Raw genomic sequence first — 14,558 nt, 5'->3', positions numbered from 1 at the left:
AAGGCACGACACAGTGGTGCAATACCTATAGAAGGGACGTGCTGCTGCTACGCTGTACTGCCTCTCCGTAAACACCATTCCAGCAATTGTTTGCACTAAAAGAAACTAATCATAGTGGTTCTTGCATTAGGCAGCAGAGGTGTGCTTCAGGTTACACATACATTTTATATACAGCATTCACACAGCCAAGCTGTCTCTCAGTTTACTCAGAGTTCAGCTATCCCTTGCGGAACAATGCTTCTTTGCCAAAAAGACAAGAGCCACACCCACTATTACTGCTTGATGTATTCCAAAATTGTCACCAGTCCTGCATTTAGCACCTGTAGGCAACCACTGAACCCAATGAAAACCTATGGATGCACTTATTACCACAAAGAACCACAGCATACAAACAACGCTCTCACCACCACAGACGGCATACGGATGATCCTGAACAGAGGAGACAAAGCTACCCTCATCCACCTGGACCTCTCCGCAGCATTTGACACAATTTACCATCCCATCCTTATCTGACACCTGCAGGAGATTCTACGCTCACAAAAAGTAACTGAATGGTGTCTCTGAGCAACTAAAAAAGCTAGGGAGAAGGAGGAAGGGACAGACGCACTCATGTGTTTAAGACGAGAACCCTCTCTCAGCCTAGGGTGACATGCTTCATCATTGGGTTCCCTCTTGCACACTGGGACCGCAAGGTACCCAGTGGGGGCTACAGCTCCCCCGTAGGAGAGGAACGTGAGGTGTTTTGTGTCATCCAATGTAGGGCGGAGTGAGGGGCAGACTGCAAACAAAAAAAGAATTAAATGTGAGTTAAAATTATCTCCTGGTGGACAAGATTAATCTTTATTAGTGTCTCCAGTGGATAGATTAAAATAAGTTCAGTGAAAATAAGGATATGGATATTCCCTATTAGGATCAGATCGACATGTTTCTGCCTTAATAGACCGAAAGGTTCTTGGCATTCCTCTGGGCTGTTCGCTATGTCACTCTGCTTAAATTGTGCAAACAATAATTTTAAAATAGGTTACCATACTTTTACTGGTATGGGAATACTCTGTGGTACCAGCTTGTAGTCAGGTCCACATTCTGTAACAACATAAGAACACATGTTAAAACATTGTATGCATATTATAAGGTCCCAGTATTTAGAAGACACCAGTGGCCCGCACCAGCACTGCAAAAGTGTGTGAATACAAACATTATAATGTATATAGTCTCACCAATTCAAGACTATTAGTTAACATCCACCTTCATAAGTCCTGCAGGAGATTGGCATTAAAACACATGTTCTCCTTCCTGACAGGCAGAACAGAAGCTATCAGCCAGGATATTAAGTCATAACACAATTCTACAAAAAAGTTATGAAAAAAATGATCACATCGGAAAATACTTAGCCTGGCCGGTCAAGCATAGATCAAATACTAATTGCATTAGACAGATACAAGATCTTAATTCAGATGGGATTCTAGCTCATTCACACGGTATAGGAGACGTGTTATTTCATCACTCTACAAGACTTCACTCTAATTCATATGATATTTCCCTTGAAGTGGTAAGCAGTTGGTCAGAAGAGCTTCCTCTACTGGCTTTAGCTTGAGAGAAGGGGGAAGCTGCGTTTAACCCAATTACTTCCGCAGAAGTAGCGCAGGTAGTTAACTCCACCCAGAATGCGAAAGGCTGCGGCGATGATGGAATTCCTGCTGAAATGTATACGCTGTTTGCTGCACAGTTAAATATGTTTTTAGTTAGACTATTTAACAACATTTTGAGAGGAGTCGAAATTGCGACTTCTTTTTCTGAATCAGTCGTTATTAGCGAATGAAAAAGGACAAGCCAGAGAAGGATGTGAATTCCTAGGAGCCTTTTTAACTGCGATTAAAACTGTTCACTAATTCTTTGGGAACCGCCTTGCCCAGGTAGTTCCACCAATTATCCATAGGGATCAAAATGGGTTCCTTTTGGGTCGGCAGATGGCAAATAATACACATTACCTAATCCAGGTGATAGATTTTTTTACATTTCAGAACACCAAGGCGGCTGTTGTAATGCTGGATGCAGAGAAAGCGTTCGATCACAACCAGTGGAATGTTTTGTTCACAATTGTAACTAAATTTGCTTTCCCTTCTGGGTTCGCTCAAGTCCTTAAAACTTTATATCTAAGGGCTAAGGCGTGCATACTCATAAATATCAGTGTGGCTGGGAATATTACTATAAGCTGTGGGACACGGCAGGGCTGCCCTCTCTCCCCTATTTTGTCTTCATTGTTCATTGAGCCGCTTGCTTGCGCTATTCGCCAAGACCCCAGTATCAAAGCTCCAGTGGCAGAGGCGGCTAAATTGAAACTGTTTGCAGATGGCACAATACTCTACTTAGTGGCAGATAAAACTAACGTGTTAAATGCATTTGAGAAAATAGGTGTATTTTCTAAAATGGGAGGGTCTAAGATAAACCATGCCAACTTGGAAGCCCTTCTTTTTAATTGCTCTCCAGATGTGCTACCTCTTACTATGCAATCTCACTATTCCCCTACCTTAACTATAAGGTATTTAGGGATTTTTGTAACCTCTGATCTAGGAGCTATGTATACACTAAATTGTAAATCTACTTTAGACAAAGATCACTGGATATTAAGTCAATGGCAGAACATTTCTATGACAATTAGGGGGCTGGCCACCTTGGTGAAAATGTGCACTCTCCTGTTATTACTATTTGTGTTCAAAAACATTCTAATCACAATTCCACAGTCCTTTTTTAAGTTTGTGGATACAGTAATTCAACACTTTATCTGCCAGGGTAAGAAACCCAGATAAAAAATTGGCTTTCCAGCTAGATCCTGAGGGAGAAGTGTTGGCACTGCCCAAAGTGAAATGTTATCAGGCGTAATTTCTCAACTGGTTGTTAATGTCCTCTACCAACGCTTCTAGTAATGCAAATTCCTATTTAGAACAAACGGTAACAGCATCAGAAATTTGCCTTATTCCTTTTCGGAAAATCCCAAGGCTACCAAAGTAGTCTAGATATAAAAAAAACCCACATAATTGCTGAACGGTTTACTAGGATATGGGAAGAATGGTAAATTCCTAGGCATTATCCCCAGCTGAAACGATCAGACTCTAGGTTGCTGGGCTTGATTATGTCTACTCATACATTCAGAGGTGGGGTCAGCTGGGGTTTCTGAGGTTGCAAGATTTTTTCCACAACAATGAGTTTTCTCAGTGGCAGCGATTGGTTAATACGAATCCTAACCTCAATTCCTCAGTTTTTTTTTTAGCTTTGTCCAAATTAAGCATTTTTGTGATGGGTTGACACTCAGAGATGGGACTTCACCATCCTCCCTTAGTAAAGCTTACTTTGTGTCTAAATAACTGGATACAGGGAGCTGGTATAGACTACTGCATCCTAAAAGAAATGAGGCACTGATTTTAGATTTCCTGCAGAGAATTAAATCATCAACAGGGTGTAAACTGATATCTCGCAGTGGAGATTTTTGAACCGACTCAGTTTAAAGGCCGTGCAAGCTGCTAATTTAAGAAGAATTTCCTTTTTTAGAAAATGGATGTTGTATCATACTCCAGCTAAGATCCATAAATTATATCAAGGGGTAGAGTGTAAATGTTTTACATGTAACAATACGAACGGGGACTGACTCCATATTATGTTTACCTGCACTCATTTAATAGAGTTCTGCCGAGACATCTTTGCAGGGATTAGTTTAACACTTGAGTACACTGTATTTCCGTATAGGCATGGAACGCTGTTTGGGATATTGGTTCAACTGGGGGAAGTGTCAATTAGACAGTGCCAGCTAGTATTCATTTCCATACTAGTGGCAAGATCATTAATTCTGGTGAATTGGAAGTCAGACACAGTTCCTTCAATGTCCCAGTGGATTAATAAGATGCAAAGAGTCCATTCGCGGGAAATAATGTATGCAAAGTGTACAGGGTTCACGTTTAAAGAGTTTAAACTTGGAAAAACTGGTAAAAGTCAAGATAAATTATGCATTGATTAAGTATGTTATTATGCACTTTTTTTAGTTTTATCATGTGGAGATGGATTGCAGAAGAAATATACGATTTCTCTTTATTTTTGATTTGTGTCATATTAATGAATTGTTATTTATATTTTATGATCCTGCTGCATCTATATAAATAAAAAAAATGTAAAAAGCTGTCAGCCATGCCCTGTATTCATTGGAAACTCGCAAGCTTTTCCATGGAGTGCCACAAGGCTGGTCCCTCAGTCCTACCCTCTTCAAGGCTTACATGATCCCTAGAGCCAGGGTCATCCACGCCCACAACATCAACATCCTCTCCTATGCCGATACCACGCAACTCAAAATTTCCCTCTCGGACAAGACCACAATGTGTGGAAAACGTTCACAGACTGCATGACCAAAGTCACCAACTGGATGAAGTCAACAATCTCAAGCTAAACACAGACACAACAGAAGTAGTGATTTCAGCAGGAACACCTCACCATGGGACTTCACATAGTGGCTGTCCAACCCAAGACCCACACCCACGCCAGGGACCTCGGGATCATCATTGACATCAAACTGAACATGACTGTGGAAGTCAACACCATCACTGCATCCTGCTTCCATGCCCTCAACATACTGTGGAAAATCTCCAGATGGCACCTAACCAACACCCAAAAGACCATCACATACGCCATAGTCACCATCAAACTGGACAACAAGAACACCCTCAATGCAGGAATCAGCAAAAAAACTCACCAGAGGACTTAAAAATATCCAGAACTTGGCAGCCAGACTCACCCTAAACCTCCCACGTGGTACCCACATCACACCACGCTTCATAGAGCTCCACTGGCTGCTGACACCTAAAGTCCTTACTCACTCTTTCAAGGTACTATACAACATCGACCCCACCTACCTAAACAGTTGAATTTCCGTCAGCAAACCCTCCAGACACCTCTGCTCAGCTGGACTCCTACTTGCATACATCCCATGCATATTCAGAAATGGATCCGGAGGTCGGCATTCTCCTAGAGCCTCTTCCTTTTCTTGAGTTCTGCAAGAAGGTGAAGATCTGACTCTTCGATTTCCCCTGCTCGGCCTTAGGAGGGCTAGACTCTTACCCAGTTTGGTGATGTGCTCTACAAATTTACATAACATAACACAACAAAGGAGAAATGGGGAACACATATATATGTTGGCCTTTACTACAGATATTCTCCAGTGTTAGGGGGGACTATAGGGTAGCGTCACCATTTTAACAATTCTCAAATGTCCATTTCTGCAAAGTCTTCAAGGCAATAAATCAGGGCTAGGGGTGTCTGTTACGTTCCAATCAACTTCTCACAGTTTGCCAAATATAAATATTTATTGTTTGGTAACTTTTCCTCAGAGTTCAGCCCAGACATAACATCAGCAAGAGATATGAACTGCAACACTGAATTATCCACCTGTACTGCATCCAGCGGGCGTAGGTGAGCACCATAAAACCAGGGAAAAACAATAAATACCAATTATTGCCACAATTAGGAGTTGTAAGAAAATCAACCACCTCCACTGACTTGTTCTCTTGTGTGAGACCTAGAACACACATGCCACCTTCTTCTATATCAACATTTTAAAGAGTTTGAATATGACAATTACATCAACTGATGCACAAATTTTCCCCAGCCACACTTTTGGTGAAGTAATAAAGCTTACATGAAGTTGCACTGCAGAGTCTTATCTAATACAAGTCTAGATTAACATCCCTACCTCCATTTTCTCCAACCCCGTGCACACTCACAGTACGGTCCATTTATTTCAATAGATTAAGTAAGAGTCTGTTCCTCTCGAACACACTGTGTTCGTTGCAGTAATAGCCTATGCCTTTTGTTCAAACAAATAAATGCAGTGCTGTGTGATGGTGGGCATAATACCCAAGGGCTCCATTCTACATAGGTATTGAACCAAAGTATTTACAATCTTACAAAATTAGCTATTCGTCTATGCCAAAGTGTGTGTAATTTTCTCTAGAACAAACCTCTGGCATAGTTTGTGAAACTACTACATAAGGTTTTCATATTTATTTGTGTAAACAAAAATTCAACAAAACCAAGATGCAAGGGGTTACATTTGTGCTGTAAGGTCAAATCACAGTGAAGAGGCCGCTTGACCATTAGAGAGTTCTTTCCAAGTGTAAAGCACTTATAATATGAAATCTGCTTCAGCTCTCATAAGTTTTTCATTTAAAAAGAAAAACCTCTATCCATTACTTAAGGAAGTACCTCTGTTTAGTTTGGTGTAAATCCGTTTGGCAGTTTTTGAGAAATTAGCATTATAAAAGTGATTTGGCCTCAAATTGAGCTAGCCGGTCAATCAAACTTTGCATGATTGACTTATATGGACTATTGGTTCATGGATGGTCTATGAACCTGGGTTCGCAAAACATCTGAAAGATCTAAAATGAAAAATAAAATCCAATCCAATTGGACAAGCAGCCTTTTCTCCCCTTTCCATTGTGGGTCTGCAATCCTCAAGCTGGGTTCGCCAGCTCAACACTCTCTAACTTGCTGGCTGCAAATTGAACAAAAATATTGCACCTGTAATCACAGGACACAGAGACTCAGTCCTGGCATTCTGAAAAAATAAAGGAGGGTTAGGGATAGAGACAGCATCCCCTGGCCCACTGGCTCAGATAGAGGGCCCCAAATGGGGCCCCCATGTTATTATTATTATTATTATTATTTTTTTAATTACAATTTTGCCACAAGGTTTGCGGACCTTGGGGCTCCATGTGCAGTCATCCTCAGAACAGCACATGTGGTCCGCGAACCCTCATATATATCTGCAGTATTATGCACATTAAATATATTACCATAACACAAACATACAGATAGAGGTGGAGATTTAAACCTTAATTATGTGTTGTCTAGAATTATTCCAGTGACAATTACAGCAACCGGTAATTACTGCTAGTCTCGTGTAGCTTATCTACTAGGTGATGTTGTTACCTTCATTTCTGAGTTCCTCACCTCAGAATGAGGCCTAACATGTGGAATCAGCATTTACTGCACCAAGTACTGAATGATTAACATTTATTTATGAGCATTTCCTCCTGACCCATTTCACCAGTTTTTTTGCGGCAAAGTCTGTCAAGAGAAAATTGTGCAGTATAGCTATACATACAAAATTCAGAATATAGGTGCACAAACATATGTTTGCACTCTGAATGTAATTACAAGCACAACTTGGAATCAGGGTCTGTAAAGTTATTGAAGGTAGGGATTGGTTATGTTAACAGATAATTATTCATATCTGTGTTGCTAATATTATAGCCCAATAGTGCATTAGGGTTCCAATATATTGTACTGCATTTTAATTGTATTTCCTATAAGGTCTAATACTCCATATGAGACACTGAAGCTCGCTGCTCTGTGAGAGTGCAACGAATGGAGTGTGTTTGTCATGCGACCTACAAAGGTTGTGTACATGTTGTGCATGATGTTGAAGTTGTGCTCTTGCCATGTGTTGTTGCTGAAGGTGGCCAATAAATTTACAGGGAGTGCTGAGCCACAGTCGACCCAAGGGCCTGGCTCGGATATTAGAGCCAATGCCTGAGCCAAGCCATCAAAATGTTTGCTATGTAAATCACACAACAAAAGTTATATAAAATATTATAAAGTTGTTCAAAATTCAAAAAAGTGTATCTCTTTAACAGGTGAAGCTTTGACATTACTACTTCTCATTATAGCACTGCATTGAGAAGTATATATTGAAAGATATGTAGAAAAAAGAGTTTTGGTGAAATAAAATATTTGCTTAAGGGATGTATGACGTTACAACGCATACTTTTACAACGCATACACTTACAACGCAATTTTTACAACGCAACATCCACTACAACGCATTCAATTACATCGCATGACACTACAACGCATTTTTAAAAACTACCTTTACAACGCATTCCATTACATCGCATACTACCTTTACAACGCATACCATTACAACGCATAATATTACATTGCATTTAAGGTAAGTATTAGATAGTATAGGGGTAACAATTACTATTCTTACTCCAGGGGGTGCAACAGTAGGGTAAGTGTTGGATAGTATAGGGGTAAAAATTACTATTCTTACTCCAGGGGGTGCAACAGTAGGGTAAGTGTTGGATAGTATAGGGGTAAAAATTACTATTCTAACTCCAAGGGGTGCAACAGTAGGGTAAGTGTTGGATAGTATAGGGGTAAAAATTACTATTCTTACTCCAGGGGGTGCAACAGTAGGGTAAGTGTTGGATAGTATAGGGGTATAAATTACTATTCTAACTCCAGGGGGTGCAACAGTAGGGTAAGTGTTGGATAGTATAGGGGTAAAAATTACTATTCTAACTCCAGGGGGTGCAACAGTAGGGTAAGTGTTGGATAGTATAGGGGTAAAAATTACTATTCTAACTCCAGGGGGTGCAACAGTAGGGTAAGTGTTGGATAGTATAGGGGTAAAAATTACTATTCTAACTCCAGGGGTTGCAACAGTAGGGTAAGTGTTGGATAGTATAGGGGTAAAAATTACTATTCTAACTCCAGGGGGTGCAACAGTAGGGTAAGTGTTGGATAGTATAGGGGTAAAAATTACTATTCTAACTCCAGGGGGTGCAACAGTAGGGTAAGTGTTGGATAGTGTAGTGTAATATTATGCGTTGTAATGGTATGCGTTGTAAAGGTAGTATGCGATGTAATGGAATGCGTTGTAAAGGTAGGTTTTAAAAATGCGTTGTAGTGTCATGCGATGTAATGGAATGCGTTGTAGTGGATGTTGCGTTGTAAAAATTGCGTTGTAAGTGTAGTGCGTTGTAAAAGTTGCGTTGTAAAGGTTGTTCCCCTTGCTTAAGATGCCACAATTTAAGCACTGAAGTTTCAATTTATCCAGATTTTCTAGTTTCACTTTGGACAAACCAGTCAGGGAGTGGGTATCTCCTTGCCTTTCCTTATGTTAAGGTTTTGTTTTTACTTCTTTATGACCTCCACCCAAAAACCATATTGGAGCACTTTAGATGACCACCAGTTACATTACACAAGATCACATTGATTGCTTATAGGCATGGGGAGATCAAGCAACTTGCCCAGAATCACAGGATTCTGAGCTGATGACTAGACTCTAACCAGGTTCACCAGTTTCAAAGTGGGACGCACTGACCGTAACACCACATCCTGGCTAGGGAAGGGGGAGGCAGGCAGAAGCTGCATGAAAGCTTGGCTCGTTATCGGCTCGAGGTTCCAACAGGACATTGAGCTGAGCCAGAGCCGCTTTCAGACTCGCGTCTGGCTTGAGCTTTCAGTGGCTTGCCCACCTCTAGTTGTCACTGCTGTTATGCATGAATTTGAAGTGAAAATGAGTGAGAGCTAGGTGCTTTCAACCGATTCTAATGTCTGGATGGATAAAAGTGGGTGAGTGCATTGTGGCCTATGTTTTGAATGTTTTTGTATGAGATGAAGGGTTCTGTCCTTCGAAGGTGCAAAGATAGTGATTCAAGCTGGTAAAGGCCACCAAAGTTTGCCCAATTATCTCCAAAGCAGCCTCTGTGGAAGGAATATGCTAGATGCACTTTGCACTACAACCAAACCTACTGCACCCACATTAAACATTAGAGCAGATGGACGTAGATCCTAACTAGCTAGTCTGCTCAGTGAAATAGGCTCTCTCAGACCAAGCATTCAGCAACAAGGCAATCTAGTCCCGTTCTAGAAATAGACTGGCACAGACAGCCCAAGAGGGCAATATACTTCAGACTAACACAGGCAAGCCCAACTCCAGGGGGAATGTGCATACTGAGAACAACTCAACCAAATCCTGATATACTTGATCGAGGATATTCATTAGGGTGGTGAGTGCCAGACATAAATGGGGCAATCATTTAACTATCTGCCATTCAATCACTTTAAGAAGGCCACAGAAACCACAATGCCTCAATTGCATGAAGCTGTCTCCTTTTAATTTCAGCTAATACCACCCGTCCATAGGTTTCCTGTTGACTCCCCAGGTTGTATAGATCTAGGTGGCTGCAGCGGACACTGGGATTGTGAGGGCATTCCTCAAAGTTACCTCCTTGGTAACCAGATGTCCTGACAAAACTTAACACATGTTCACAAACATGTTTAATGAACTTGAGACAGTTTTGGGAACACCTAACTTTAAGTTAAACATAAAGGTTTGTTAGACCTGGCATCTTTGGCATGGGTTTCCGCTGTTTGTCTTCAGATTTCCTGTTTTGTGGACTTCATCTTTGCTGGCTCCTCGTACTTTACCACTGCTAACCAGTGCTAAAGTGCTTGTGCTCTCTCATTAAAAAATGGTAGACTTGGCTTATACCCAATTGGCATATTTAATTTACTTTTAAGTCCCTGGTAAAGTGTCACTGTCTGTACACAGGGCCTGTAAATTAAATGCTACCAGTGGGCCTGCAGCACTGAATGCCCACTTAAGTAGCACTTTAAACGTTTCTCAGGCCTGCCATTGCAGCCTGTGTGTGCAGTCTTAAACCACCCTTCCGACCTGGCAAAATAAACATTTTTCCATGCCCAAACCTTCCTTTTTAATATATATGTCACCCCTAGGGGGCCCTAGACAGTTTAGAGTGCAGGGTGCAACCTATTTAAAAAGTTGTACATGTACCATTCAGTTTCAGTTTGTCCTAGTAGAGAAAAACTCTTACATTTGTTTTTCACTGCTGTCAGGCCTACCTTTCCCATAGAATAACATAGGAGTCACCTTATTACATTTAATAATTGGTGATTTCCAAATGGGAGTAGGTAATCAGTTTGTGTCTGGTGTCTTTGGAATTGGAGTGAATAATCATCTTTTATGGTGAAGTTGGGTTCTAAATTACAATTTTGGTAATGGCACATTTAGAAAGTAGGCATTTTTCTGCCTTAGCCATTTATGGGCTGCAGCCTGTCTCTTGGTCACATGACTGTATATAGCTGACAGTTGAGCTTTGTGTATACCTCCTAGACAACCACATCCAACAAAGAGCTTAGGTGTGCCTGAATGGGCCATCACTGGCAGGATGGGAGGGCGGCGCTACGCTCAGCCCTACTCACACTTGAATAGGCTGTGTCCTGCCTTCACAGAAAGAGCTGCATACCCCGTTTAGTTAACTGGAGCCAGGACGAAGAATGCATGATGCCTGTGGACTTGAAAGGGAAACCTCCAGAAGATTCTTCCACTTCAAACTAAGCCCCAGGTAAAAATATTGGACCCTAGACACCAACTCTTCAGTACACTTTTGGACCGGTGGATACTCTGCCAGGAAGAAGGACTGCTGTGCTGCTGAATGGACTGCCACTATTCTGGACTACTGCTCTGAAGGACTGCTGCCCTGCTGTGCTGACCTGCTGCCTGTTGCTCTCTTGCCTGGGTGAGAAGGACTAGACCTGCATCTGTTGAACCCAGAGCCCCAAAGTGACTTGAAGGGCTAGTTCGCTGGCCTCCTGACCAGAGCCTCAGGGACAGAAGACCCCAACAACCATGAACCCAGCACCTGGACTCTGCCATCTATGAGTCCTACCCTGCTAAGTGGTGCCACCCCAGTCCTGGAACCTTGGAATCAGCCCTGAAGGTGCTCTGCCAGCCCATCTGTGGATCCAGCAGAATTGACACATCTCCTCTGCTGTGCGGCGCAATACTGAGCAGAACCAATGCATTACCTCTGCTGTGAGGCTTCTCTAATTGCAAGCACTCCACATCGAAAATCACAGCCCACAACGGAAATGTCGATGTGAAAAATGTCATCAACGCAGGCACTCGGATCACAAATCTCTCATCAATGGCAGCCTCAACGATGACTCAAGTTCTCACATAATAGCCTCGCAGCTCTTCAGAACTGAAGCATCGCCTCGACTGCGCAGTGCATCCTTGACACCGACTTCACATCGCGAACCCTCATTTACAGGATCTTCTATGACGATGCAGGTACTCGCATCACAGCTATGCAGCTCCTCTGAACCGACGCATAGCCTCGGCTTCACAACGCATCCTCGACGCAGGACCTCGTAATGCTCCGCAACCAGGATTTAAAGTATTCTTGTTCAATGAGCCTAACTGGTTCCCTGTAGCTCGGCCACGCTCCATTAGAGATGGCCTGAACTTTGCCCCTTTTCGACATGACTGTATATTTACAGTTGGCGCTTTGTGCTTTTTGGCGCGATTTTCTCTGAAATCTTTAAAATTGCATATCTCCTTTTCTATTGTTTGTATTTTTGTCATTTTGCTTTTGTTTAATTATTAAAATGTGTTCTATTTTTCTAAAATGGTTCTTGGGTTTTCCTTGCGCTAAGTTTTACTTTATAGATGTTTGAAGTGCATCATAAATACTTTATTCATTGATTCTAATTTAAGCCTGACTCCTCTGTGCCAAGCTACCAGAGGGTTGAGCACAGGTTAATTTGGGGTTTGCTTGTGGCTCACCCTGATAATGATTGTGGATGCATGAGTATGGTTTTGCCCCCTCAACTAGTAAACCAATTTCTTACAAAGGTTAAAAAGTGAGACAATTTGTTAAAATCTATTATAAAGTCATGGGATATGTGTAGGAAGCTGTGAGATGTATGGGTTCCTTTCTTTATTAATTAAAGTAAAAGTTTCGAGTTCCTAACTCTACCAATCAATAAGGCATGTATTAGTAAGGGTATATATACTGTATTGGAGCTCTTTGGTATTTGCATTTCTATAGCACTTACAACCCCCGAATAGGCATTCAAGCACTCTATGGTAAGTAGGGCAGTACTCCGGAAACCTAAGGTTAGTATTGAAACCTGTAGTTAATTGGTTATGAGGTTTAGACTTGTGCTGTTTGGGAAAATGATAGCAGAAAAGGAGAGCGGGCATTCAATAGTTGTATAATGGATGCTTAGACAAGGTGTCATTGGATGGGGAGGACTAATGGACATAGTTTTTGACAGTACTCCGAGTGACAAGTGGTCATCATTTGATTCTTAGGCATGTAAGTATGTTTTATTGATCAAAGACTTGGATTGTGCAGGCACCTTTGCAGTCTTTATTTTATCCATTCAACCTTTCTCCTGGATTCTTGCTATCATTCTTTGAGTTCTCACATTCCAAGGAATAGTTCCAAGGATCCGGGGGATTACGAGACTCTACCTCAGGTTTACTTCACTGGTTCCACAAACTACTTATAGTTTGTGGAGCCCCAGTCCTTTCACCATTAAGACAACTTGGATTACTTTTGGTATTTCATTGAATAAGTTCTGCCAAGTGCTGATGTCCTGTAAAAGGATGTAGCGGCCTTAAGAACCAATACCATACATGGCATCAGCGCCACCAACAAGGCAGAATCAGGAGCCTAACTCTACATGTCTTCTAGTACAAGTAGTGCAGGTCATGTAGCCTTAAGTTCACTGTCTCTGTCTGAGCCAAGTACTGGTGATGTGTCTGATACTCTTATTATTTGGATCCAGTTGGGTTAGCATTTCTTTTGTTGGTCAGCTAGCTTTCAGCATGCTCAGTCCAGAGTGATGTACCTGTTATCTTACTTAAACAGTGAAGCTTTACTTGGTCTATTCGTCTAGCCATCAAGAAAGGCAAGTGTTACTAAAAGCTGAAAGTTCTAAGATTGTGTTCCAAAGAATGTTTGCTCTTCAGTAGATGACGCAATCTGTTGTGTATGAACATTTGGACATCAGAAAGGGGTAAATGTGCGCCATCTATCAAAGGGGGGTGCGGCGATGAACAGTAAAGTAAGATAACTAATCAACCTACAGGGAGTTGAACACTTAGATATCTGGTGCTAAAGTTGGACCCTGTACTGAATAAATAAAAACAAAAAACACAGTTTATGCCTTCATTACTTAGACTTCATAATCTCTGACTATTTTTATAGCCTGTTGTGAGAAGTTGGCCTGGTATATGCTGTCCACTAATTAAAGTGGGCACCTTGCACCAGTCAAAACGACCCTTATGGTGATTAGGTTAAAGATAACCTTTATGAAAGCTACCCTAGTGGTAGCTATGGAGAGCAGCCTTCAGGCTAAGTCTTGAAGGAATGTTAAGCAGCTTATTTTACCAGAATGCAACCTTATAGTATTTGTTAAATGAAGGGGAAACCGCACAGTAGTTATAAAAATATGTATTTTTTTTATATAACACTCTCAAGTATCCTCTACACGAGGATAGAACAGAATTCAAATAACACAGTTGCAAAGAAACAATCGTAAGTAGCACAATACAAAGTGGGCTCCAGTGGGAGACCAAACGATATACTAAACAAGTGGTATAAGAACCACGACTGGTGACTAGACCTAGTCTAGAAGCTGTAGAATTGCTGGGACCCCAAGGATCCACCCAAGGTGAGTAGAAAGGGACCCCACGGAGGACGGGTGCAGAGTGAGAACAAGACCGCGCGCTCCGTACAATTCAATGGGAAAGTCACGGTTGGAAAATTAAAGAAAAATGACTCTTCCCAACAGATCACGAAGTCAGCACTTGAAACTTAGGAGGTTGGAGAGCCACCCCACCCGTGGATACCTTAGTACCAGAGTTACCTATCCCAGAGGAGCCAGGTGCATAGGCACGAATTGGCGTCGGA

The sequence above is a fragment of the Triturus cristatus genome, chromosome 12 (assembly GCF_964204655.1).
Source record: "Triturus cristatus chromosome 12, aTriCri1.1, whole genome shotgun sequence".
NCBI classification, from domain to species: domain Eukaryota; kingdom Metazoa; phylum Chordata; class Amphibia; order Caudata; family Salamandridae; genus Triturus; species Triturus cristatus.
The sequence above is the reverse complement of the archived record's forward strand: the minus strand, read 5'-3'. Positions refer to the sequence as shown.